The sequence below is a fragment of the Tamandua tetradactyla genome, chromosome 4 (assembly GCF_023851605.1).
Source record: "Tamandua tetradactyla isolate mTamTet1 chromosome 4, mTamTet1.pri, whole genome shotgun sequence".
NCBI lineage: Eukaryota > Metazoa > Chordata > Mammalia > Pilosa > Myrmecophagidae > Tamandua > Tamandua tetradactyla.
Window position 1 is genome coordinate 71,427,443 of NC_135330.1, and position 27,608 is coordinate 71,455,050.

Consider the following 27,608-nt stretch of genomic DNA (forward strand, 5'->3'; position numbering starts at 1 on the left):
GCCACGGTGGGACCCCAGGCCCACCAGCAGCGGCCCTCGCTGGGTTGGGGGTGGGGGTGGGTGTCTCTGTTATCACCAAACCAGAGCCCCCGAGGCTGTCTCCCGGCCGATGATCCCGGTTTCCGGTCCTCTCGGCGCCCCCCTTCCTGGCCAGCGCAGCCATCCTCACCCTTCCTCCCAGGGGTGGCCGGAGGTCCGGGAATCACGTGGCCGCGTGACCGGAGCGTCTGAGTCACTGAGTGGGAAGAAACCCCTCGCACAAAAGCGGCACACAGGGCCTCTGTGGTGTGGGGGTGACCCCACGCTGTGGGAGGTGACTCACCCCGACCACGGGCACGCGCACACGCCACTCGCGGGCCCGGGCAGCGCCCCTGTCCTCTCCTCCATGCCCAGAGCTGCTTCCCGGCTGAAGGGCAGGTGCAGGCGCCTCCCAGCAAAAGGGAGCCCCGCGTCGCTGTCCCCACGGGCTGGGGACAGAATAGGACCAGGGGTTTGATTCCAGGATAAACTGAAGAGCTAGACAGAGCTGAGGGGTGCGCAGCATTGCGGCTGTCCTAAAGGCCACTGGGTGGTAGACCTTAAAATGGGTAATTACGTGTTACGGGAATTTTACTTCAATAAAAAAATAAATAAAAAAGAAGAGTGGTAGAGCCAGTTTGGGGAACTTGGTGAAAGGAACTGGGCAGACAGGTGTGGGGAGAATATGACCAGCCTCTCCTGCAAACCAGGAAGGAGGCTCTGGCTTTTCCATGCTGCATTCCCAGAAACAGACTCCAGGGTCCCACCCGCTAGAGGACACATGCTCACCACGTCAGGGAGGATCTAATAAATAAGGAAAGTGCATGGCGCCCTTGCCCAGGTGGGCACTGCCGGGTCCTTTGCATGCACTGCCCCACTTCCGCCTCCCAGCAGCCCTCTGGAGCAGGCAGCAAGACTGAACCCATTTTGCACAGAAGAAAACTGTGCACGGAAATGTGAAGTAACTTGCTGTGTTCATTTCTCAGGACTGTTATAGCAACTTACCACAAACTTATGGGTTTAAAACAACAGACATTTATCATCTCATAGTTCTAGAGACTAAAATTCTGAAATCAAGGTGTCAGGAGGGCCATGTTCCTCTGAAGTCTCTAGGAAAGGATCCTTCCTTGTCTTCGTAGCTTCTGGTGGTTGCTCATCATCCTTGGCATTACTGGCTTATGGAGGTAGCATTTCAACCTCTTTCTCCTCTGTCTATGGAGTTTGCACTTTTGTGTGTCTTTTCACATGGCATTCTCCTGTCTCCCTGCCCATCTCTGTTTGGATTGGGGCCTACCCTAATTCAGTAGGATCTCCTGTTAATTTGATTACATCTGCAAACATCCTATTTCCAAATAAGGTCACAATCATAGGTATTGGGGTTTAGAATTTTCAATCCATGACACATGTCCAAGGCCACACAACCGCTAAATAGAAGTTTAATCCAAATCTTCTGTTTCCAAGGTCTGAGCTTTAACTGCTCTATTTGGCATTTACAGAGCCCTCATTGTGGACCAGGAACCTTCCTTTGCGTGCATTATCTGATTTAGTTCCCCCAGCAACAAGGTGAGGAAAGTACTATTGGCCCCATTTTTAAAATGAGGAAACTAAATCTCAGCGAGGTTAAGTATGTTGACAAGGTCACACAGCTGGTAAGTGGGGACGTGAAAATTCAAACCCAATTCTGATCCCAAAGGGCATGATCTTCACCACGACATGTGTGTTCTCTTTATTTTCTGGTACAGTGTCTGTGATCATTTCACTTGTCAAGCAGACTAGGTTATGGCAACCAGTTGTTTGGCATTTCGTAGATGAATTAGCATCTATAGTCAGTTAATTGCATCTACAGCTGAATTGTATCTACAATCAACAAAGGAGATTGCCCTCAGCAATGAGAGGAGTCTCCTTATCCAAGTAGTTGGAGAACTTAAAGCCAGAACCAAAGATCTCAGAAGTCAGAAAGAACTCCAGCCTCTACTGCAGCTGGCCAGCTTCCCCTGGAGAATCCAACTTCATCTTCATTGGGGTTTCCAACTCGTGGCCTGCCCTGTGCAATTTGGACTGACCAATGCCCATGGTCGCCTGACTATATATATATATATATATATGTAGGAGCCAAAGGGTTAAAACAAGACCTGCAGAGTTTGTTGGGAGGAGCTGGAGTCTCTGGGTGGGCAAGACACCGAGGAGATAGTTACTTGCTTTGTTTGGAACAGTCTGGGAGGAACAGAATGTTCCTTTACCCCCAAATGGTTACATTAAGTATGAAGAAAGTTAAGTACTTTGTTTCCTCAGGAAATGCAGGCATGCCTTTTGTTACCCTGCAGTCTATAAGCAGGAGCTGGTTTAGAGTAAAGTTGTCTGTTGCTTGTTAAAGTTAAGCTTCAGACCCCCTGATCCCATCTGTTTGTCTCTTTCTTTCTTTCAGTCTCTCTTTCTCATCATTCCTTGATATCCTTAGAGCTCTGTTTCATAGGACGCAACATATATATATATATATATATGTCCTGTTGGTTCTGTTTCTCTGGAGACCCTAACACAAGTCCTTTTTCTCTGAATCCCACACTCCTCCACCCATGGTTTGGATTGGGTAAAGCTTGATTATTCTTGGTATTTCTGCACAGCGGCTAGAGGGGCTGTGCCCCAGGACTAATGGGACAGTGTTCCCAGGGTCTGCTCTGAGGGTGTTGTGCAGGTGGGCAAGGCTGAGGGAGGTAGGCAGGGCTGACTGGCCGCCAAGTCCAGTGGTTTTCACTTGGCTGTGCATCAGACTCTCCTTTGAAGCTTTTAGAAAACCCAGAGGTTCTAACTAACCATCAAGTGATGGCAGTCTGTGGTGGGGGTGAGGAGGGCCACTCCATGTGGCAGCTCGGGCCAGAAACCTTCATCCACGCCCAGTGCCATTCTCTACCCCATGGATCACATCCCTTTGGAGCCAGCCAGAATTCAGAAGGGAAATCAGGAGCCCCAAACTCCCAGCCTGCAAGCTGCAGACAGCCTGGAGAGAGGTCCTGTTTGCCTGGATTTGCTGCTGTTGGTGTGACTTTAAGTTGAACATCTTTAAACAAAACACCTATTCTCCACTTTGCCACAGGCCCCATCCCTCCCCAATGCCTTACACCCTCCCACTCACTAGGTCAGTTTACTACATTACTCTGGCCTCTGACAACCCTTGAATTTGAGACCCAGTGCCTTCTAGGCCAAAATGAGGAAACTGAGGCACGGGGAAGTTACAGTCAGGTCCTCAATGAGTGATGGTTCCTAGAACAGGGGTTGTTATAGCTGGAGCAAAGGCCAGGATTTATAATAATCCCCATTTCTGAGGGGATTTTACCTTGCCCTGGGTATTAGTTTCCTCTTGCTGCTATAACACACCACATAGTTCGTGGCTTAAAACAACCCAAAGTCAGTATCTTACAATTATGGAGGTCAGAAATCCAGAATCAGTCTCGCTGGGCTAAAGTCAAGGAGTCCTCAGGGCTGGTTCCTTCTGGGAGTTCCAGGGGTGCATCTGTGCACTCGCCACCCTCAGCTTCTGGAGGCTGCCTGCGTCCCTCAACTCACGGCCCCTGGCTCACATCATGCCAAGCCCTGCTTCCATTGTCACATCACCTACCATTCTCCAGCCCCTCTGCCTCCCTCCTAGAAGGACTCTTGTGATTACATTGCACCCATCTGAACAATCCAGGCCAATCTCATCTCCAAATCCTTAACTTGACCACCTTTGCAAAGTCCCTATTGCTGAGTAAGGGACCCTATTCACAGGCCTGGGGATTACGGTGGAGACATCTTTGGTCGGGGGAAGAGGGGTGCATTACTCTCTCGTGCCCTGGGAACAAGTTCAGAGGGCAGCAATCTGGGGCTCCCAACAGAATGGCACCCCAGGCCCTCCCGGCCTGGCGGGAGCACAGCCAGGACCTGCCTGCCCGCATCCCAGAGCAGCACTCCTGGCGGCTCAGCTGAGCAGAGGCCCAGGACAGCGTGCTTAGGAACCGGCAGCCTGGGAAACACGGTAAGGGGCGCCATCATCAACGGGGCTCTTGCCGGCCCCTCCTGCTCTCCTCGGCTGCATGGCTCTCCAGCCTCACTCAGGCCGGCTCACTCCGGAGTTGACCCAGGGCCCATCCTGTCCCCAAGAGAAGAGCTTCCTGTAAGATGCACCCAACATCACGTCCCGCATTTAATTCTCACTCCTTCGAGAGGCAGGAGGGGAGATGCTGTTACATCCCCAACGTCAAGACACCTAAATGGAAGCTCAGAACGTGAAGTCTTGTTGTGGTCCGTCCCGGCAGGAAGGGGAGACCCAGGCAAAGCAGGCACTGAAGGGGGTGTGGTGAAAAGACCATTTAGAGGTGTGGGCAGATGGAGGGAACCAACAAGGAGGCAGGCTGCTGTGGCTGTGCTGGGGCCAAGGGGCGAGGCGAGGGCCGCCTGCTGGGCTGTGACACGCGCTGGCAGCAGGAGGAGAGGCTGCCGAGAGGAGCAGCGGCCTTCAGTGGAGGAGCACCTGCTGCCAACCCCCCGCCCAGCTGCAAGGGGGTCAGGGCTCCGGCTGCTGGCTGGACCAGCTGGAAGCCAGAGGGTGAAGGAGCTCGCGGAGTAGCATTGCAGCCTCCCGGGGCACGGAGCAAGGCCGAGGAGAAGGGAGGCAGGAGCCGGAGGAGCAAATGGAGAATGCCCAGCACCCATGTCTTCCTCGGGGTTGTACAGCACGTGCCAGAACTGAACTGAAACTGGTTCTTGCTAACCCAAAGGAAGGAATTTTTAGTGGGAAGTAGAGATGGAGGGAGGGGAGATAGAGGGTGAGAGCTTGTCCTTTTGCCTTTGAAATCATTTTCATGCTGCAAAGTCCCCACACCACACCCGCATGCCCACTGAGCCCTCTGGGTTTAGGTCACCTGCTCACCTCTGCTCACTGGTTTGGGCTCAGTTAATCCAAACTCATTTTTAATTCCAGTCCAAACCAGGCGTATCCAGAAAGAGAATACCGCAGCAAGCACAAATGTATAAAACTAAACAGTGCAACCCACCCTGAAGCGAGGTGGCTTCAGATCACTCATTGCTCTGGGCTGTCTCAGTCTCTGATGCCCACATGCGTGGAAAATCAAGTACGAAGCTTGTTATTTCACATGCCTGGGGTTAGACTCGGGACTGTCATGAGGAAATGCATGTCAGTGCACACCCACAGGTAGAATGACATGTAAACCACACACCTGGCTTTCCTGAGCTGAGCTAGAAGTTAGTTTACTGGGCCTGCCTTCGAAAGGGGCTGTGGACCAACGCAGGAGAGGGAAGAGGACTTTCCTTTTTTTTGTACACGTCTTATTGCTTGCTGCTTTTCCTGCAAGTGTGCATGAGTTGTAGAACACAGAGATGTCTTTGAAGGGTCTGAGGTCCGGTGCTGCCCTGGCCTGGGGGCGTGAACAGGCTGTACTCCTGGTTCCTTGTGCCTTTGACAGGTAAGGACGTGGGGTGGGAGGGGCAGAACAGGCTGCAAAGAAACTGCACGTCCACAGCTCCTCTCCTGGGACCAACAAACCTTTTAGTTTGCATTCTTTTGGCAGGTCACTCTAACCGCCACGTTCAGCTCCCAGTCTGCCACCTACTTCTTTTCGATTTCTTAAGGGACCTTTTCCATCCCACCACTTCCTCCTGTGTTGAAGTTTCCCCTCTTCCAGGCCTCCTGCCCAGCTGACAATCCCGGACCCAGGCAGGTCACATTTCACTGTTTCCCTTAGAATTAAGCCTGGGTCTCCCACCAGCACTGGGTGGAGCAGGCGAGTTAGCTTAGCCCACTGAAGTGAGGAATTCAAGAGACTCATGTACTGGGCTGACTCTGAAAGGCCCAGCAGAAAAGCCCAGCTGTCCCCAAAGCCCCTGAAGCCACCTCAGGCAGGTGCCCAGGGCTGCCCAGGCCATTCCTGGCAAGACACCGGGGAGCACACCCTGAGCCCGGTCTCAGGCCGAGACTGCCAGGTGAACCTGCCCACACCTGAGCTGGTGTCTCTGCTTCCTCCACAGTTGCCGCCCTGCCCTGGTCCCCATCTGCCCTTCCAGCCACGACAGTGAGGGGAGCAGAGCGGTGCCTTCTGAATGGCTTTCGACAGTGTCACAGCAAAGCCCCATGACAGAGGGTGGACAGAGGTGTTGCCTCTGTATTCACAGAGGAAGAAATGGAGTCACTTGTCTGGGGTCCCCAGAGTGCCATGGCTGGTGCCTGGTGGCAAGGACTGCAGCCCGTGTCTCTGGACTCCTAGGCAAGGTCTCCCTCCTTCTGGAGGTAGGTCCTCCTGGAGTCTGCCAGGTGCCTGGGATCCCAAGGCCCCTGGGTCTGAGGTCTAGGGAAGCACCAGCCCCCCTCCCCCCATCTCTCTGGGATATGGCTTTAATGAGGAATTTTATCGGAATAACTTCACTGAATGAAGCATTCTGAGCTTGTAAAGATTAAATCCACGAAAAGGAGACAGTGATGTGAATCCCTGAGAAATGAGTTCAAGAAGCTTCCCTTCCTGTGTCACAGTCGCTGATAAGTTCTCAGTAAGAGGTCTTCCCTGCACCCTGACAGTAACTGGGTGACAAGGGCTTCCCAAAGAGCCTCCCCTCCCACGCACAGAGTTCTTTTTTTTTGTTGAGATATCTTCCCGTACCATATAGACCATCCAAAGTATATAATCGATGGCTCACAATATCATTGCATAGTTGTACAGTGATCACCATGGTCATTTTCAGAACATTTGTATCACTCCAGAAAAAGAAATAAAAAGAAAAAACTCATATTTCCCATACCCCTTACCCTCCCTCTCACTGGCCACTACTGTTGCAATCTACCTGATTTTTGTTTTGCCCCTTATCTCCCGCCCTATTATTTATTTACTTTTTGTCCTTATTCTTTAATCATCTGTCCATACCCTGGCTAAAGGGAATGTCAGTCACAAGGCTTTCACAATCATATGGTGTGCTGGTTCGAAAGGATTTATATGAGAGCAATGGTTTCTTCTAATCCCCATTCAGTACTGTATGTTGGGAATTTAAGATTATCTCCATGGAAATGTGACACAATCAAGAGTGGGTATTAAACCTGATTAGTTAGAGACGTGACTCCATCCATTCCAGGTGGGTCTTGATTAGTTTACTGGAATCCTTTAAAAGAGGAAACATTTTGGAGAATAAGGGAGATTCAGAGAGAGCAGAGCAGAATGACATAGCCACAAGAAGCAGAGAATCCATCAGCAAGACCTTTGAAGGTGAAGAAGGAAAACACCTCCTGGGGAGCTTCATGAAACAGGAAGCCAGGAGAGAAAGCTAGCAGATGATGCCGTGTTTGCCACGTGCCCTTCCAGCCGAGAGAGAAACTCGGACTGTGTTCGCCTTGTGCCTTCTCACTTGGGAGAGAGACCCTGAACTTCATCGGCTTTCTTGAACCAAGGTGTCTTTCCCTGGATGCCTTTGATTGAACATTTCTATAGACTTGCTTTAATTGGGACATTTTCTCAGCTTCAGAACTGTAAAGTAGCAACTTATTAAATTTCCCTTTTTGAAGCCATTTTGCTTCTGGTACATTGCATTTAGCAGCTAGCAAACTAGAACATATGGTCACACTGTAAAAGCTATATAGTTACATAATCATCTTCAAGAATCAAGGCTACTGGAACACACCTCAACAGTTTCAGGGACTTCCCTCGAGCCACTCCAATACACCATAAACTGAAAAAGGATATCTATATAATATGTAAGAATAACCTCCAAGATAACCTCTTGACTCTGTTTGAAATCTCTCAGCCACTGTGATTTTGTTTCATTTCTCTCTTCCCCCTTTTGGTCCAGAAGGTCTTCTCAATCCTTTGACGCCGGGTCTGACTCATCCCTGGGATTTGGGTCCCACATTGCCAGAGAGACTTAACATCACACACAGGATCCTTAACTTCCTCCCGGAAGGAATGGATGTCCCAGGACTCGATGACTCTCAAGACTGGTATGCAAAATACAGGTCTTGGAATTGCCTTTCTGGGGCCCTTCTCACCCTCACACCTCATTCCACCCCAGTGTTGGGAGTCTCCTTGTCCCCTGGGGAGCCAGCACCGGTTATCAGCCATCCAGGAAGCCCCACAGCCCCTACCACTCCCCAGAGCTGCCTTTTCTTGGAAGCCTGGCAGGACCCACCCACTTTGACCCCTGGGCTCAACACTTCCTGGAGAGGGAAGGTTCACCTGGGAACTCTGTGCACCCTATTCAGAGCAGGCTGGCCCTAGTTTGCCTCTATCCTCTTTTGTTAAGTGGAGAGTAAGGGGTTTGGCAAACTAAGGACTCCCCAGGCAACTGCTGGGCCACCCCACCAGCTGCTCCCTCCACCCAGCCCATCCTTGCCCTAGCTGGACTTGAGGTCAGGGCAAATGAGAGTGTCTGGGGCCGAATGGGGTGCCCAGTAATATTTCAGCTCTAGGAGAGGAAAAAGGGTCCCAGGGCTCTAAGTTTGGCTGCTCTAGTTTGCTAGCTGCTGGAATGCAACACACCGGAGACGGATTGGCTTTTAATAAAAGGGGATTTATTTTGTTGGTTCTTCAGAGGAAAGGCAGCTAACTTTCCACTGAGGTTCTTTCTTACGTGGAAGGCACAAGATGGTCTCTGCTGGTCTTCTCTCCAGGCCCCTGGGTTCCAACAACTTTCCCCGGGGTGACTTCTTTCTGCATCTCCAAAGGCCTGGGCTGAGCTGCGAGTGCTGAGATGAGGAATGCCGAGCTGCTTAGGCTGTGCTACATTGCGCTCTCTCATTTAAGCACCAGCCAATTAAGTCAAACGTCACTCATTGCAGCAGACACGCCTCCTAGCTGACTGCAGACGTAATTGGCAACAGATGAGGTTCACGTACCATTGGCTTATGTCCACAGCAACAAGACTAGGTATGCTCACCTGGCCAAGTTGACAACTGAATCTAATACATTGGCCATTTGGTTTGGCCCCAGCTTCAGACCTAACACCATCTAGCTGTACCTCTCCCCTCTCTACTAATCTTCTCTGGCCCATGCCACAACCCTAGATGGCATTGGTGCCAGGGCAGGGCAGCGAGCAGCAGATGGGGAGGGCTGTGCCTGCAGAACTGTCCCTTTCCTGATCCCTCCTCACACACATCTCATCGGCTCCTCCCTCTTCCCCCGCCTCCAAATCTTGTACCCCTTCCCACTGAAAACACTGACTTTGTCACCCCAGCTTATAAAAGTATAGACGCCCTCCACTGCTTGCCCCAGACCACCCATCCTCCATCTGACATGCTTGAGCACCTCTCAGTCTTGAGGGACCCCAGGAGGACCAGAAGGGATGTCCCCCCAGTTCTCACCACCTGAAGTTCTGAGCCCCAAGGAAAGGCTTCGTGGGGTGGGGGTGGGGACTGGACCCAAGGTCTCACAATGACTCACCATGCACTTTGTCTAATTAGGTGTTAAACGGGTCTCCGGGTCCAGGCTGAGGACCAAACCACTGCATAATTCTTATGGGGAAATCAAATTCTGAACCCCAGCAAAGGTTTGTGGTGATTTGGATGCTGAGGAGAGGCCCCAAATCATAATCCAGACCCCACAGCGGCTGCTTTGCTCAAATTGGAGGCCCTTGACCGGCACCTGCCCACATTGCCCTCCCATCCTGCCCAGCAGCCCCTGACCCTTTGTGAGAGTTAAGTTCATGTTCCAACTTGGCCGGGTGATGGCGGCTCGTTGTTTGGTCAAGAAAGGACTGGCCCAGTCATTACTGTGAGGATATTTCATGGATTTAAGTCATCAGTCAGTTGATTGCATCTATGACTGATTGCATCTGCAATCAACAAAGAAGATCGCCTTCAGCAAAGATAGAACTCTCATACAATCAGTTGAAGACCTTAAAGGGAGGATTTCAGCAGTCAGAAGGGAGAATTTCCATCTCTAATTCAGCCAGCCACCTTCTCTGGGAAATTTGTCAAAACCTTCACCAGAGTTTCCAGCTTGCAGACTGCCCCACAGAATTTGAACACATCAATCCCCACAGTAGCATGAGACAATTTCTATAATGTCTCAAAATATTTACATATATGTGTATATATATATATATATATATATCTTGCAAGTTCTGTTTCTCTGGACAGCCCTGACTGATACATCCCTTGTGGGGGTTTGAAGCTGTATGTACCCCAGAAAAACATGTTTTTCTTTTTTTTATATATATTTATTAATTAAACTTAAAAACAAATGAACAAAAACGTTCTCAACATATGATCATTACATTCTACATATATAATCAGTAATTCAAAATATCATCACATGGTTGCATATTCATCCTCATGATCATTTCTTAGAACATTTGAATCAATTCAGTTAAAGAAATAAAAAAGACAACAGAAAAAGAAATAAAATGAAAACAGAAAAAAAAAGATTATACATATCATACCCCTTACCCCTCGCTTTCACTGATCACTAGCATTTCAAACTAAGTTTATTTTAACATTTGTTCCCCCTATTATTTATTTTTGTTCCATATGTTCTACTCATTTGTTGACAAGGTAGATAAAAGGAGCATCAGACACAAGGTTTTCACAATCACACAGTCACATTGTGAAAGCTCTCTCATTATTCAATCATCCTCAAGAAACATGACTACTGGAGCACAGCTCTAAATTTTCAGGCAGTTCCCTCCAGGCTCTCCATTACATCTTGAAGAACAAGGTGATATCTACTCAATGCATAAGAATAACCTCCAGGATAACCTCTCCACTCTGTTTGGAATCTCCCAGCCATTGACGCTTTGTCTCATTTCACTCTTCGCCCTTTTGGTCGAGAAGGAAAAAAACATGTTCTTAATTGTAATCCATTCTTTTGGATGTGAACCTTCCTGATGAGGTGACTTCAATTAAGATTGACCCAGCTGAATCAGGATGGGTCTTAGTCCTATTACTGGGTCCTTTTAGAGAAGGTCACAGAGAAAGAAGACACGAGGAGCCGGAAGCCAGAAGCTGGAAGACAAAGGAGAGAATATCGTCATGTGACAGAAAAACCGAGGTGCCCCAAGGGTCACCGGCAGCCAGCCCCAGAGCACCCCAGTCTTTGGGGAGGAAGCATCGCTTTACTGATGCCTCAGTTTTGGAATTCTCCCAGCCTCAAATCTGGGAGCCAATAAATTAAATTCCTGTTGTTTTAGCCAACCTGTTGTGTCATATTTGATTTAGCACCCGGGAAACTAAAATAGCTCTCAAGGGAGTTTTGTGAGACCCTCCCACCCCCATCCCATGGCCCACACTCAGCCCCTTTCTGTCCCTTCCGTCACACCCTCCCAGCTTCCTCTGCCAGTTGCCATAAAACCCGGCACAGCAGTGGTGGAGCTCCCATGCCTGGGCCCACCCAGATTTAGTGAATCAGAATCTCCTGGGTTTGGGTTCTTGCATTTGTGTTTCTCAAAGCTCCAGGGGTGACTCCAATGCAGGGCCTCCCAGGGCAGTGCTGCCTTGGAGCAGCCATGTGAGGTCCCCAGTGTGGGGCAGCCAAGATGCCCACCTTGAATACGAGCTCCTGGCACAGCCAAGCAGTGATGTGTAGCACAGTGTCACGGGGGCAGCACAGGACCGACTGGTTGTCAGGCTCTGGAGATTCTGCAACCTCAGGCAAGCCATTTGACCTTCAGGGCCTCAGTTTCCCCATCCATAATGTGAGGATAGTAGCACTTAATGCATGGCGGGTTGTTTGCTCTCACACCTGTCTGGAGACTGGGACCCCACGAGTACAGTGGCATACAGGACCACAGTGTCTTTTAAGAAAGAACTCATCTCAGGGGAAAAGGCAGCTGGCTGATCTCAGCCCAAGAGTGATGAGAAATTCCTGGAGAGGGAAAGGAGGAGGGACAGCTCAGAGATCTACTTGTGCTGGTCCTCAGATTAGCCTTTAGCCTGGCCTTTGAGAGCTTGTGCCTGAGGAGACAACAGAAAAGGCTTTTCCTGGGGAAACCTGAGGAGCCCGTGGCCACACGGTATTGGAGCGCCATGCAGTCCAGGCAGAGGCAGGACGTCTGCCCACAGGGGAGTCCGCTGTGATGGATTGAATCATGTCCTTAATGAAGCCATGTTTCAGTCCCAGTCTCCAGTCTTGAGGATGTAAATGCCTTTGCAAATAGATCTTCAAAGAGCCTAACTTAAGGTGAAGTGAAACTAAATCAGGGTTGGCCTTAATCCAATATGACCCCAAGTCTTTCTAAGTAGAGAAAACAGGGACACAGCCAGTGGGGAGAGAGACAGCCATGTGGTGGAGGCAGAGATGGAGTTTTGGACTGCCAGCAAGCCAACCCCAGAATGCAACAGACTTCAGAAAAGCCCCGGCCCCACCAACCCCTTGAGTTTGGACTTCTAAGCCTCCAAAACTGTGAGCCAATCAACTCCTATTGTTTCAGCCAACCAGTCTGTGTAGTGTGCTACAACAGCCTCAGCAAACTAAGACAAGGACCACACACCAGGGCTGTCTCATGGCCCGATAGTCCCAGGAGGCAGCAGCAACCAGCACAACTGGCCCCCTCTGTGGGACGGGCCCCATGCGGGCAGCACCTGGCAGGATGTGGCACCATCGCGAACTTTGGAGGCACTGAGGCCCACTCTGCAGATGTCATCTCAGAGAGCTAAGGCTAGGCTGGTGTTCTAGTTTGCTAGCCACTGGAATGCAATAAATAAGAAACAGAATGGCTTTTGTAAGGGGGAATTTATTAAGTTGTAAGTTTACAGTTCTAAGGCCATAACAATATCCAAATTAAAGCAAGTCTATAGAAATGTCCGATCTAAGGTATCCAGGAACAGATACCTCGGTTCAAAATGGCCGATGATGTTCAGGCTTCCTCTCTCAACTGAAAAGGCACAGGGTGAACATAGCAATGTCTGCTAGCTTTCTCCCCAGGCTTCTGGGCTCATGAAGCAACTCTGGGGGCGTTTTCCTTCTGCATCTCCAAAAGTCTCTGGCTTTGTGGGCTCTGTAGCTCTTTCCAAAATGGTTCCCTCTTAAAGGGCTCCAGTAAGTAGCCCCACCTTGAATGGCTGGAGATACACCTCCATGAAAATTATCTAATCAAAAGTTACCACCCACAATTGGGTGGGTCACATCTCCGTGGGAACGATCAAAGAGCTCCCGGCCAGCAATATGGAATGAGGTTTAAAGGACATGGCTTTTCTGGGGCCCACCACAGATTCAAACCGGCATAGCTGGTAAGAACTGAGTTCCTGAGCACAGGTCAGATGCCGGCTGGGGACGGCTCTAAAAAGGAAAATGGAGGCCCCACCCAGTGCTTAGGCTGGCACATGATTAATTCCTGAAAATGTGACCAATTTTTACCCCAGACTTGTATGGCTGGAGAAATCAGGGTTCCAGATACTTAGAATAAACTGAGCCGTGTTTCAAAAAGATGAGAAAAAAGCTAGACAGGCACAAGGGTGTTTTCCAGCTGTCCTTTCAGACACACTCTAGCAGGACAGCCTCCTCCGTGAACAGGAGCGGGGGGAATTGACAGGGCCGATCTCTGCGCAGTGTGAGGCCTGCAGGAAGAGGGCAGCCAAGGCAGAAACCTGATGTGTGCGGCCCACCAGCCAGGGTCTCACTCACAGCCTGACCTTGCTGTGAACTGGGTTATATTGTGCACAATGTTCCCTTGCTTGCTTTTTGTTGGAAAGCTGCATTGTTTCTCTCCGAGACAAAAATGAGGAAAGCTAGCAGGAGCCAAGCATCCTCCACTTGTTTGCCCTGCTTTGTGGAAGTCATCCTCTAGCCCCTCCTTGTCCTTTCTTCTGAGACTGGCCTCTTCTCCCTCATTGTTCCCATCCATCCCCCGCCAGCCAGCACTGCTAAGTTGGACCTTGAGTGTGGTACGAATCAGACCCGCAGGGCACCCAGAGCTGGGCCTGCACATAGTAGGGCTGCAGTCCACAAAGCCTGCCTGTTTTCCTACCAGCAGGTCTCTTTCTTGTGTCCCCCTTGCTTCTGACCTCCCCTTAGCTGCCACCTCCTGGCTTTTCTGGTAGCAAGGAACGAAGAACTCGTTCAAGTTACTTCAAGGAAAAGTGTTTTCTCATCAAGATAGATGTGAATGGGCAAGGAAGCAGAAGTCTCCGGATGCCAGGCAGCCACAGGAGTCCCCGTGGCCCCGGAGCCTCCCGCTCATGCTTCTCTCCTGCCTCTGCCCTCCTCCTCCTCAGTTCCATTTGCTCCTTATCCAGCCTCTGCTTGTGGATCTCACCAGCTTTCAGCTCAGCTCCCTCAGCTCCATTAGCTTCTCTGTTCCCCACTTTGAATTGTCACAGAGAACTGATTGGGCTACCTTTCCAGGTCACGGTCACTGGCTTGCCAGCCCCGGGACCAGCTGCCTTCGGGTCAGCCGCAGGGGAGGGTCGACCGCACGGAGTAGAGCAGGGGCGCCGAGGGCAGGTGGCCATGCTGTGTCTCCGCAGTACAGAAGCCCCTCCAGATCACTCCTTTCAGGCACCACTGACATACTCATAGAGTCACCAGAAGCCACTTCTGGAACCAGGGTCCCCACTCCAGGATCTTCTGGAGGCCTCAGGGGCAGCATGAGGCCTGGGGAAGCCCATGGCCTTTCCTTCTGCACATACCCCATGGGTCCATAAGGTGCAGGGAAGAAGGGATGGAGGGGCGGGGTGCGAGAGGTGACTGGAAATGGGCTACAGCCCTTCTCTACTCACTCTCCCTTCTCCCCAGGGTGCAGAGTCCTGCACAGGGAATTCACTGGCCTCTCAAGGACAAACTGGCCTTTCCTTCTCAGGGCAGTGCAGCCACGAGCCACGTGGGGTTAGGAAAGCTGCTTTTGACCTTCTGTGGTCCCACCATGACAGGAAAGGACCTCTGGGCCATGAAATAGTTTGAGCCACTTAATGCTAAGAACTAAGAAGGTAACATGAAGGCGGTAAATGCAGGAAGCGCTACTGCCTCTAGGGTGAGGGAACCAAAGAAAGGGGTTGAAATTATTCAACTTAGAGGAGCAGCCAGGCAGGCTGGGACCCAGATGTCTAAGGAGAGGGCACATGCCAGCTGGGGCAGAGGTCTGTGAGTGGAGGGTGATGAAGCTGCTTCTGCCAGTGTTGGAAAAACTGCAAGCTGGATTTAGCTGTTTCTATGGGAAGGAACTGGGCTGCCGTGGTGAAGCTGTGCCACAAAGGAACGGGAAGGACATACAAAGGAGCAGTTCCCTTCCTCTCTAGCTTTCCAGTCCCCCTCTACCGTCTCTTATTGGCAGGGTCTGACACGGAGCAGCAGGCAAAGCAGAAATGTGGTTTGCTGAGTCCCGGCCCAGCCCACAGAGCCGAGCACAGCAGAGAAACAGCACCGTAGTGACCAGCGCCCCTGTGAGCTGGGGCTGGGGCCCACTCACATGTGCTCACACCTGCACACGCGCAGGCTTATGCCCTCCTGACCACTGCTCCCTCCTGGCACACTCACCTGTAGGTCCTTTCCTTTGGGTATCTGAGCAAAGTCAGCAAATCTCACGGTCCCAGCTGGCAGGGGTTTCTCTGATCCGAACTACCAGCCCCGGGGTCCCATGACCACCCCAGCCCCAAAGAGCCATGGTTTTGAGAGCCTTCCTGTCATGAGAAAGCTTCTCCGTCTCCGGAGGAACAGGTGGGCATTCAGGGAGAGGAAATGCCAACAGTGTCCACCCGTTGTCCTGGAGGAGAGTCCAGGAGGAGTTCAGAGGAAAGTGAGTCCTGCAGTAGGCACGCGGAGCTCCTTTACTATAGGAGGCAGCTGAAAATGTCCTTCTGGTTTCTGTTTAAATGTCACTCCCTCCGAGAGATCTCTCCAGCCCACTGCCTTCTGCCTCCCTATTATTCTCCGTCCCTGTGCCTTGTGTCCTTCCAAGCACGCGTCCTGGTGTGCAATTGTGTTTTGCATAGTGTGTTTGTTGTTTGTCTCCCCCTCCAGGCAGCAGAGCCACAGGGCAGAGCCGCGCCAGCTCCGTTCCCCACGGCAGAAGCAGGGACTGGCACGTGCCTGGCCAATAAAAGGTGCTCAGTACATGTTTGTTGGCTGATTCTACTTCAAAGCATAAAATGGTTCTGGAAGAGTGAAGATAAATCGACAGATGGTGAATTTGGAGTGTGGGTTGCACAACAAACTCCGGAAAGAATGCCGGGGAAGGCAATTGATCCCTTCTACAAACCATCTCCAGATGTCAGTGTAGAGAACGAGGCTGGTGGCATGCGCTGCCCTCCAGGAAGCTTCTTTTCCTCCCCTTTCCCTTTCCCCTGGCACTTCTGCTGTGCTTGTGCTCCTGTACACCCTCTTTCCACCCGCAAGGATTAGGGCCCTAGCCCAGGCTTCTCCTCTCAACACAGCCTCACCTCCTGACCCTCAGAAGGATTGTCATTGAACGTTAGATACCCAAATGCGGCTCCACGTCACAATCACCTGAGCAACATTTGAAAATACCACTAGTTTGTTGCTTCCTATTAAATGGAGCTTCAAGGATATTAAGGAATGATGAGAAAGAGAGAGAGAGACTGAAAGAAAGAAAGAGACAGACAGACAGGATCAGGGGGTCTGAAGCTTAACTTTAGCAAACAACAGACTTGATTCTGAACCAGCTCCTGCTTCTATACTGCGGGGTAACAAAAGGCATGCCTGCTTCTCCTGAGGAAACAAAGTACTTAACTTTCTTCATACTTAACGTAGCCATTTGGGGGTGAAGGAACATTCTGTTCCTCCCAGACTGTTCCAAACAAACAAGTAACAATCTCCTCAGTTTCTTGCCCAGCCAGGGATGCCAGGTGCTCCCTGCAAATTCTTTAGGTCTTCGTGCTAGAGGACCCGGCTTCGATTCCCGGTGCCTGCCCATGTAAAAAGAAAAAAAAATCTGCAGGTCTTGTTTTAACCCTTTGGCTCCTACGCTAGTTTCTGATTCTTTCTGGTCTGTAGTTCAGCATAATAGAGTAGGAAGGCAGAGACCTAGGTTCAAGTCCTGGCTCTGGCACACACTGTGTGATCCTGAGAAAGTTACTTAACCTCTCTGTGCCTTGGTTTCTTCACTTGTAAGATGAAGATAGCCACCCCCAGCCTCGCAGATTTTTTGTGAGGATCATTGTACGTACATTGTACAATAATGTACATAAAGCCTTTGGTACAGTGCCTGACGGTGAATACTTAATAAATGTAGCTATTATTGTCACTATTATCTCACCCTAGTTAGTGGCTGTTGTGGGGCGAGCATCCAGGCCTCCTGATCCTGGATCCAGTGTTCTTTCCAACACGTCACTCTGAATGTGCACACAGCCTTCATTCTGACACCAGACTTCATGCTGGACACACGGATGCTGCCACTGGGACCTTTGAATCGAGCCTTATGGAACAGAGAACAGCACCCGAGACCTGAGAGCAGATCCGACCCCTAAAGGACAGATGTCTGGACAGGGGCTCAGCAGCTCAACTTTTTGGGTCCTTTGGGAAGCCATCTGGCAGCTCCTGTTAGCATTTTCAGCATGGAAATACTGGGTCCCCAAAATAGAAGTTCTTGGGAAGAGCCTAATCCTCCGGGCTTTGCAAAACAGCTGCTGAAGAATTCCACAAATTAACCCCCAGGGGGTACTGTCACCCCATGCTGGTGGTCAGAAGACATGGGAAATCCCTGCAGCAACCTCAGATCCCACAAATCGCCAGCGCCTGGTCCTAGGGGAGCTTCTTCGCACCTCAGCCCACTGCCTTCCTGCTTGGGGCCTTTTAGAGGAGGGAATGCTCCTGCATTTATTCTCCTGCATTCTTGCATTATTTGCATTGCTTCTCCCCGCCCCCCCCCCCCACCTCATCCCCAGGACCTATCACAGTGCTGGGCAGAAAGGAGACATGAAATAGCATCTGGTTGGTTGATGGATGGACATGTCAAATCCGGGTTGTTGAGAAATTGTAGGAAGGAAACTGCCTGAGCTTTGAGGCAGAGGGAGAGAGGGCAGAGTGATAAGAATCAGACAGAGGGTCAGGAACTGACAGCTGCTGTCAGGTTAGGGATGAATAACAAGGCGGGGGGAGAATGAGAAGGATCATCCAGAGAAGGCAACAGATTGATTTCAGGGATCCCAAGTAGAAAGCATCTCCTCAATGCTGGGGTCAAATCCTCGGCCTTCAGAACCCTTGGTGGCATCCCCAGGAACATGAGGGAGATAAGCCCAGGCAGCCCCCAGCCACTGCTCACCTGGGCTCCAGGTGGCCATCACTGGCCCCTGGGCGATCGTCACTCCCTCCTGTCTTGGGGGTCTGGCTTGCCTCTGTCACAGGGGGCCCAGATCCCACCGGCTCCCCCTGGGAGATGGCATGGAGCTCAGCACCCTACCTGAATCCAGGTCTTCAGTCCAAAAGAGTCTCAAGAGACCTGCCCTGCCCAAGATTCACTCTTTGCTCCCAGTCCAGCCCGTTGTCCTGATTCCAACGGCCCCGGGTGGGGGTGGGGGGTCTGGTCCTCAAGGGTCAGTGGAGCAGAATAAAAAGGCACAGGATGGAAGTAAGACCTGCGTGGGAGTCTCAGTCCCAGCACCTAGTATTGGTCTGATGTGGGGCTTCTCTCACAAGTTACGTTTCCTGAGATCCAGTTTGTCATCTGTAAAGAGTCATTCCTTCCTTGCAGAGAATCAAGTGCGGTAACAAATACTTAATGCTGGCATGGGGCTCGTGTCTAGTTCAACCAAGTGTGCGACCGTGACTGTCACCAACACACCTCACAGACCTCAGCGAGGCCACTGGGAGGGAGGGGACAGAGGCAGGCGGGCCTCTGCCAAGGTGACCACAACCAGGAAGATGCAGCGAATGCAGAGCCCTAGGCATGGGGGGATGAGAGAGGAGCAGAATTCCCACTCATGGTCAAGAGGAAGAAGGTAGCGGCAGCAGCGGGACCGGCCACCCAGCTCCGAGGGGCCCACCCACCAGCTCCCCGCCCGCGACCTAGGGCTCCCCTTTTCCACACTCCAGGCTCTGCCTCCACCCACCCCTCTGAACGGGCTCAGTGTTCTGTGTGCTGTTTTTTTTCCTGTCTTGGGCTCCACGCTGGACTTGCTTCCCACAGGCAGTCTGCAGCCCACGCTGGCAATGCTTTTCAGTTCTCCTCTCCCATCACTCACTCTCCCATTCATGCACCCCCATAACACAGGGGCCCCAGAACCCCAGCATGTAGGAGCCCCCACCTCTCGAATCATCCTAGAGATGAGCTGGTTGGGAGTTACAAGCTGCCAGCAGGTCGCAGAGGCGTCAGGCAGGAGGGAGATTGAGGTATGGGGCGCGGCTGGTAAGAACTGGGGTGTGAGCCTGGCTGGGTGGGCAGGGCAGAGCTCATACCCAGGGGACTGAACACCCGGCAGAACCCTGAACCTGGGGGTGGGGGCAGGGATGAGCACAATGGACATAGGGCACACGCAAAATTAGGCTTCTGACGGCAAGACTGAACGTCTTGCGGGTGGCTTCCGAAGTCCATTTGACCACTCAGATGATGCACTGGATGAGGCAGCCAGAGAAAGGGTTCAGGGGCCCGGCAGAGAGGGGCAATGACACAGGGAATGACAGGGATGTATAGTGGAGGCAGATGGGACAACTTCTCCAACCCACTTTTCCCTTTGGGCTTCAGGGCAGAGAGTCCCCAGTCAGGGTAGGGTTCTTTTTCCTCTCAACCTCAGGGCTCTCAGAAACCATCTGTGCTGGGTGCCATTTGCAGTGGTGGTTGCCAGGGAAACCACTCACTATTTTTATACATTCCACAGGTGATGTTGGAGGCTGTGGAAACGCTCAGACGTGGTTGGTCCAGGAGCAATGCTGGAGGTGATGCCCAAGTCAGTTTTGCTTGGCACAGAAAGTAGAGCACAGGTTAAGAGCTTGGGGGTGGGGGGAGGGCAGAATGGGGAGTCAGAGCAAGATGGGTACAGGGTTTTTGTCTGGGGTGATGGAAAAATGTTGGCAATGGATGGGATTAAGAGTCCTGTAACCATGAGGAAAAACAAAGAAATGTCAGTATTGCAGGGTGTTGAAAATAGATGGTCATTCATATTTTAAAGCTTTAATATGGGTGAGACTAAAGTAAAAAATGTTCATTTGGTGCAAAATTTATAGTTTGACTAGTGCATTTCCTAATATATAACTTATATAGACAGTTTAATTGAACACCATAAGTACATGGAACCTTGAGGAGGACATCAGATTTTGTAGGTTTGTCCAGAGTGATGCCCCAATAAATCCCAGAGTGATTTGAACAGTGAATTAAAATGGATTTGCAAAGTCCCTTCAGGGAATGGTGAGAAAGGGGGAAAATTCAACTCCCCCAAGAGGAGAATTCCACAGTGGGGACAACCAAAGCAATAGGCTGAGCCCCCAATCTTGGGGTTTGTTCATATGAAACTCAACCCCACAAAGGATAGGCTAAGCCTACTTAAAATTGGGCCTAAGAGTCACTCCCAGAGAACCTTTTTTGTTGTTCAGATGTGGCCTCCCTCTCTCAGCCAACATGGCAAGCAAACTCACTGCTCTCCTGCTCTCTACATGGGACATGACTTCCAGGGGTGTGGACCTCCCTGACAGTATGGGACAGGAATCTAGAATAAGCTGGGACTTGGCATCAAGGGATAGAAAAAACTTTCTGGACCAAAAGGGGGAAGAGAGAAATGAGGCAAAATAAAGTGTGAGTGGCAGAGAGATTTCAAACAGAGCCGAGAGGTTATCCTGGAGGTTATTCTTATGCATTATATAGATATCATCTTTTTAGTTTAAGGTGTATAGACAGACTAGAGGAAAGCACGTAAAAATATAGAGCTGTGTTCCAGTAGCCATGTTTCTTGAAGATGAATGTATAATGATAAAGCTTTTGCAATGTGGCTATGTGATTGTGAAAAAAAAAGAAAAAAAAATCCCTAAAGTTGGGGAATTGTAACCCAGGTGATACTCTGAAATACATTCGACAACTAATTGTGGTGTGGTGCTTTGAGATTTATAGATTTTTTTTTGTTTATATTTCATTTTTCACCAAAAAAAAGAAGGAAAAAGGGTCAATTGTGATGATAAAAAAGTACTTAAGGCTTCTAGCCGCCTATATTCTGGAGTGGCTAGAAGGAAAAATCTGAGAGGATCGTGTGGTAGCCCGTGACAAACTCTGGGATCTGTCCTGTAAGCACTTGTTGAAGAGTGCTTTGAAAACGATTGCTTTTTGATTTCTTTGCTTTGTATATATGTTATACTATACAATAAAAAAAGTTAAAAAATTTTTTTTCCAAAAAAAAAAGACAAGAGTCCTGCAACCCCAGGAGTGGTGAGTGTGTTTGTCCCACTGAATGGCATGCGTGGAGGGACCGCGATGGGAAAGTTTATGCTGTACGTGTTTCCACGATTTAGGAAAAAGAGACTAAAGAGACAGTGACGGTTCTGAGCAGCATAGGATGCTGGACTGGATCCAATAAATGAGAAAATGCCCAAAGGGCATTACTGCAACAATTTTTTTAATGGAATATAGACTGTAGGCTTTATATTTAATGTTAAATTCCTTGAATTTGACACTGTCCTTAACGAGATTACATAAGTGACTATCCTTGTTCTTAGGAAATGTTGGGCCATGATAAGCATTCAGCAGCACAGTGAATACTGTCAAATAGAAAACAGATAGAGATAGGTGGCAGGGTCATATTTAAAATGTTGCAAAATGTTAAATGTTGGGAAATCTGGGTTTCAGGGTAGGGGATATATTGAAGTTCTCTGTATTGGTTTTGTATTTTCCAAATGTTTTATTTTGAAATACTTTCAAACATACAGGACAGGTTCAAAAATCATACAAACCCATACAGAAAACACTAATGTACCACGGCCCTCCCCCAGATACCCAGATCCACCAATTTTAACATTTTGCCATCTTTGCCGTATCGTTCTTTCTACCTATGTGGTTTCTGAACATTTGTGAGCAGGTTCCACCTGTCCTGCTCCTTGAACACATAACACTTCCGTGTCCACATCTTACAAATGAAGATATTCACTTACGTAATCACGTCAAGTACAGTTATCAAGTTCAAGAAATTTAACATGTAAATAAAGCTCATAGTCTGCACGCCAATTCTTTCTTATGCTGTGATGTCTTTCTTAGCCTCCCCTCCTCCGTTCTTAGATACCATCCAGTATCACGTAGTGCATTGCATTGTCGTTATCTCCTTCGTTCCTATTTATTTCTTTTTAACTGTGGAAGCATACATACGACACAGACATCCCCATCCCAGCCCCTCCCAAACATGCCACTCGGGGGAATGAATACAACTGCTAGAGCTTTCCCTTCACCCCAAACAGAAACCCTACACTCATTTTGCATTAACTCCCCACTGGCCCTGCACCCCAGCTACCCATCCAGGTAACCTGCACTCTACTTTCTGTCTCTACGAGTTTACCTATTCTCTGGTATTTTATTTGTGCTTGCCATGGGGTTTAAATTTCATCCTAACTGTATAACAGTCTCCTTTGATTTGCTAGCAACTTAACTTCGAAAGCATAGAAAAACTATATCCCACACACCCCATCCCCCCACCTCTAGTTACTGGTACAAAGCATTTATTTATACATTCTGAGTCCAGTACCTTTGATTTATCATTACATTTTATGCATCTGCCTTTCAGGTCCTTTAAGAAGTGAGAAGTGGAGTTCCAAATCAAAAATACAATGGTACTGGTTTTATATTTACCCGTGTCATTACCTTTAACAGACATCGTTATTTCTTCATGTGGCTTTAGTCAACTGTCTAGTGTCCTTTCCTGCCAACTTACAGAACTCCCTTTAGCATTTCTTGTAGGTCTGGTCTAACAGTGTGAAGTCCCTTAGCTTTTGTTTATCTAGGGATGTCGTAATTCCTCCTTCATTTCTATACCAGATATAGAATACTTGGTTGGCAATTTTTTGCTTTTAGCACTTTAAATATGTATTCCTACTGCCTTCTTTATGCCACAGTTTTTTATAAGAAATCAATCATTAATCTTATTGAGGCTCCCTTGTATGTGACACGTTACTTCTCTCTTGCAGCTTTCAGAATTTTCTCTTTCTCTTTGGCCTTTGACAGATTGATTATAAAATGGTGTGGTGCGGGTCTCTTTGGGTTTATCTTGTTTACAGTTTGTTGAGCATCTTGGATGTGTATATTCATGTCTCCCATTAAATTTGGGAAGTTTTCAGCCAGGATTTACTTGAATATTGTTTTTCCTCCTTTCTTTTGTTCTCCTTCAGGCACTCCCACATGCATATATTCGTACCCTTGATGGTTCCCCACAGGCTCTGATCACTTTTCTTCATCCTTTCTTCTTCTGCTCTTCAGACTGCATGATTTCAATTCTCTTACCTTCAGTTCTTTGATTCTTTCTCCTGCCAGCTCCAATCTGCCTTGGAATCCTCTAGAGAATTTTTAATTTCCGTTACTCTAGTCTTCAGCTCTGGTTTGGTTACTTTTCATAATTTTCATCTACTCTTGATATTCTCTTTGTGTTTATCTATTATTTTCCTGATTTCCTCTTTCTTTGAGTATATTTAGGACCATTTTTGTTGAGTCTCTGTCCAAGGTCTGATCCTCCTTCCTGATGAGTTACTAATGCTTTGATCATCTCCTTTGCCTGGACCATCACTTCATGTTTCTTTGGACATTGTGTAATCTTTTGTTGAAACCTGAACATTTTTCCATTTTAATGTGTTATCTTTGGAGTTTAGACACAAGGCATCTGTTCCTTAAGCTTGTATCCAGCTAGTGTTATGACAGTTTTCACTGAATGCCAGGAGCTAACAAAACAATGTTTTAAAAGGATAAGAAGGAAACACATTTCCTTTGCAGTCTTTGCAGATGGACCTGTGCAAGTGCCCTCCTTCAGAGTTTAGTCATACAACAAGTTTAGGGAATAGCTCCAGGCCAAAGCATAGGGTATCCCTAGTCCTTTCTGCACATGTATCTTGTCATGGATTTAACTTTTGGCCCTAGGAATTCCCACATTTACATGGGTAAGGATGTCTCCTTTTTCCATAGGAAATAGTTTCCTCACAGTCCTGGACTTTTTGCTACAGGCAAAACTCCCTTGCCCCAGAGAGCCACTTGAGTACTCTCCACAGCATTCTGTAGGAGAGGTCTGTGAGCTGCCTTGTACATACAGGGCAAGTTCTGGGATGGTGAGTCCCTAAGCCACCATTAGACAGATTGGGCCAGAAATACATGCTCCCAGTATGTGCCCAAGGGTTAGTCTGCTCCCTCCAGAACCAGGACTAGGGATCCACACTGGAGCCAGAGCAGCTCTGTAACTGAGCCAGTGAGGGATGGGGAGGCACCAGCCAGGGTACCAAGAGATCCTACCACCATTTTTTTCTTTGATTAGAGAAGTTATAGGATTACAGAAAAATTATGCAGGAAATTCAGAGTTCCCATATACCCTCATGTTATTAACACCTTGCACTAGTGTGTTTACATTTGTTACAGTTGAAGAAAGACTATTATTATAATTATACGATGAACTGTAATTCATGATTTATAGGGTGCACTGTTTGTGTGGCACAGTTCCATGGGTTTTAAAATTTACTCTAGTAACATGTTAACAATTTAAAATTTCATTTTTTTATGAATGGATGGTGGTGATGGTAGAACAGCATCATGAATGTAATTAACAGCACTGTCATATGTATCTGAATGTGGTTAATGTGATATATATTTCAGTGCTGTTAATTACATTCATGATGCTGTAGTACCATCACCACCATCCATTCATAAAAATTTTCTATCACCCCAAATAGAAACTCTGCACAATTTAAGCATTAACTACCATTTCCCTACCCATGCCCTGGACCTGGTAAACTGTATTCTAGTTTCTGACTCTGTAAATTTTCTTAGAATAATAATAATATTTTTTTTGCATGGGCAGGCACCAGAATCAAACCTGGGTCTCTGGCATGGCAGGCGAGAAGTCTGCCACTGAGCCACCATCACACTCTCTTAATTATTTTATATTAGTGACATCATACAGTATTTGTACTTATGTGTCTGGTTTATTTCATTCAACATGATGTCTTCACAGTTCATCCATGTCATCTCATGTATCAGAATTTCATTCCTTTTTATGGCTGAATAATATTCCATTGAGTGTACATACCATATTTTGCTTATCCACTCATCAGTTGATGGACCCTTGGGTTGCTTCCATGTTTTAACAATTGAGCATTGGTGTGCAAATATTTGTTTGAATCCGTGCTTTCGATTCCTATGGAGATATACTTAGTAATGGGATTGCTGTATCATATTGTGTGCTGGTTTGAAGCTATTATGTACCCCAGAAAAGCCATGTCCTTTACTCCTCATTCAATATTGCTGAGTGGGATCTTCTGATTGTTTCCATGGAAGTGTGACTCAACCAATTGTGGGCAGAAACTTTTGATTAGATGGTTTCCATGGAGATGTGTCTCCATCCATTCAAGGTGAAGTTGCTTCCTGGAGCCCTTTAAGAGGGAACCATTTTGGAAAGAGCTACAGAGTCACCAGGACCAACAGAGCCCACATAGCCAGAGATTAACCAGAGATCTTTGGAGATGCATAAAGAAATCACCCCCAGAGAAGCCATTGAAGAAGCCTGGAAAGAAAGCTAGCAGAATTGCCATGTGTCTTTGCAGCTGAGAGAGAAACCCTGGATGTCATCAGATTTCTTGAGCCAAGGTATCATTTTCTGAATGCCTTAGTTTGGACATTTCTATAGCTTTGCATTAAGTTGGATATTTTCACAGCCTTAGAACTGTAAACTTGCAACTTAATAAATTCCCTTTTTAAAAACGGTTCTACTTCTGGTATATTGCATTCCCCAGCTTACAAACTAAAACATGTGGCAGTTCTATACTTCACTTTTTGAGAAATTGCCAAACTGTTCCATGGTGGCTGCACCATTTCATGTTCCCACCAACAATGAACTAGTTTCTGATTTCTCTACATCCCCTCCAAAACGTATTTTCCTTTTCAAAAAAACTGGTCATTCTAATGGGTGTGAAATGGTATCTCATAATGGTTTTGATTTGCATTTCCCTTATGGCTAATGATGTTGAGCATCCTTCCATGTGCTCTTTTGGTTATTTCTATATCTTCTTTGGAGAAGTGTCCATTCAAGTCTTTTGTCTGTTTTTTATTGGGTTGTTTCTTTTTGTTGCTGAGTTGCAAGATTTCTTTGTAAATTCTCTATATTAAACCTTTATCTGATACATGGTTTCCAAATATTTTCTCCCATTATAAAGAATGCATTTTTACTTTGACAATGAAGTCCTTTGATATACAAAAGTTGTTCATTTTGATGAGGTCCCATTTATCTATTTTTTCTTTTGTTGCTCATGGTTTGGGTATAATTTCTAAGAAACCATTGCCTAAGACCAGGTCCTAAAGTGGATTCCCTATGTTTTCTTCTAAGAGTTCTATAGTCCTGATTCTTGTATTTAGATCTTTGACCGATTTTGAGTTAATTTTTTTCACTTTTTTTATTGTATAAAGGAACATATATACATAGCAAAGAAAGAAAAAAGCAATAATTTTCACAGCACTCTTCAACAATTAGTTACAGGACAGATCCCAGAGTTTGTCATGGGCTATCATTTCATCATCACAGATTTTTCCTTCTAGCTGCTCCAGAACATTGGCGGCTAGAAGGAATACACATATATATTAATCATCACAATAAAATTTTTGTGTGTGTGTGAAAAATGACATATATACAAAAAAGTAACAAATTTCAAAGCACAGCACAATGACTTATAGAACAGATTTCAGAGTTTGGTATTGGCTACAATTCCAAAATTTTAGGTTTTGACTTCTAACTGCTCTAAGATACTGGAGACTAAAAGAAATATCAATATAATGATTCAGCAATCATACTCATTTGTGAAACCCTACCTTCTTTGTATGAACCCACCATCAACTTTGATCTTTCTCCCAGTCTTTAGGGTATTTGGGCTATGCCCATTCAAACATTTCCATGTTGTAAGGGGCTGTTGATAATATGGGACGAGGGGATGGAATCAGTTGATGTTCTTTTTTGGAGAGGCTGGCCCCTCTGGGTTTCAGGACTTTTCTGGTCCAGGGACCCGTCTGGAGGTTGTAGATTTCTGGAATGTTACCCTATTGCATAGAAACTTTGTAGAATCTTATATACTGCCGTAGGTGTTCTTTAGGATTGGCTGGAATAGTTTTGGTTGGGGTTTGGCAGGTTATGATAGGTAGCAATGTCTAACTGAAGTTTGTGTAAGTTTGACCTCCAGAGTAGACTCTTGACTCTATTTGAACTTTCTCTGCCACTGAAACTTCATTAATTACACTTCTTTTCCTCCTTTTTGTCAAGATGGAATTGTTGATCCCATGGTGCTAGGTCTGGATTCATCCCTGGGAGTCATCTCCCATGTTGCCAGGAGACTTTCACCCCTGGACGTCATGTCCCATGTGGCGGCGGGGGGGGGGGGGTTAAAGATTTCACTTGCAGAGTTGGGCTTAGAGAGATTGAGGCCACATCTGAGCTAGAAAAGAGGTCCTCCAGAAGTAACCCTTAGGCATAGCTATAAGTAGGCTAAGCTTCTCCGCTACATAGATAAGTTTCACAAGAGCAAGCTTGGGTT

At 47.9% G+C, this 27,608-nt stretch overlaps 1 long non-coding RNA gene across 10 annotated transcripts; it reads left to right on the forward strand.

The window, feature by feature from the left end:
- Positions 1-27,139, forward strand: LOC143681051 (uncharacterized). Of its 10 annotated transcripts, none has more exons than XR_013174331.1 (4): positions 1-5,474; positions 6,037-7,987; positions 8,657-8,912; positions 9,446-15,929. It is a non-coding gene; the product is annotated as an uncharacterized LOC143681051 (long non-coding RNA). The 10 variants fall into 10 exon arrangements; XR_013174334.1 differs by lacking the exon at positions 9,446-15,929 and having other exon boundaries at positions 6,037-6,295; positions 7,840-7,987; positions 8,657-9,438; XR_013174338.1 differs by lacking the exon at positions 9,446-15,929 and having other exon boundaries at positions 6,037-6,295; positions 7,843-7,987; positions 8,657-9,438.
- The last annotated feature ends 469 nt before the right edge of the window (positions 27,140-27,608 follow it).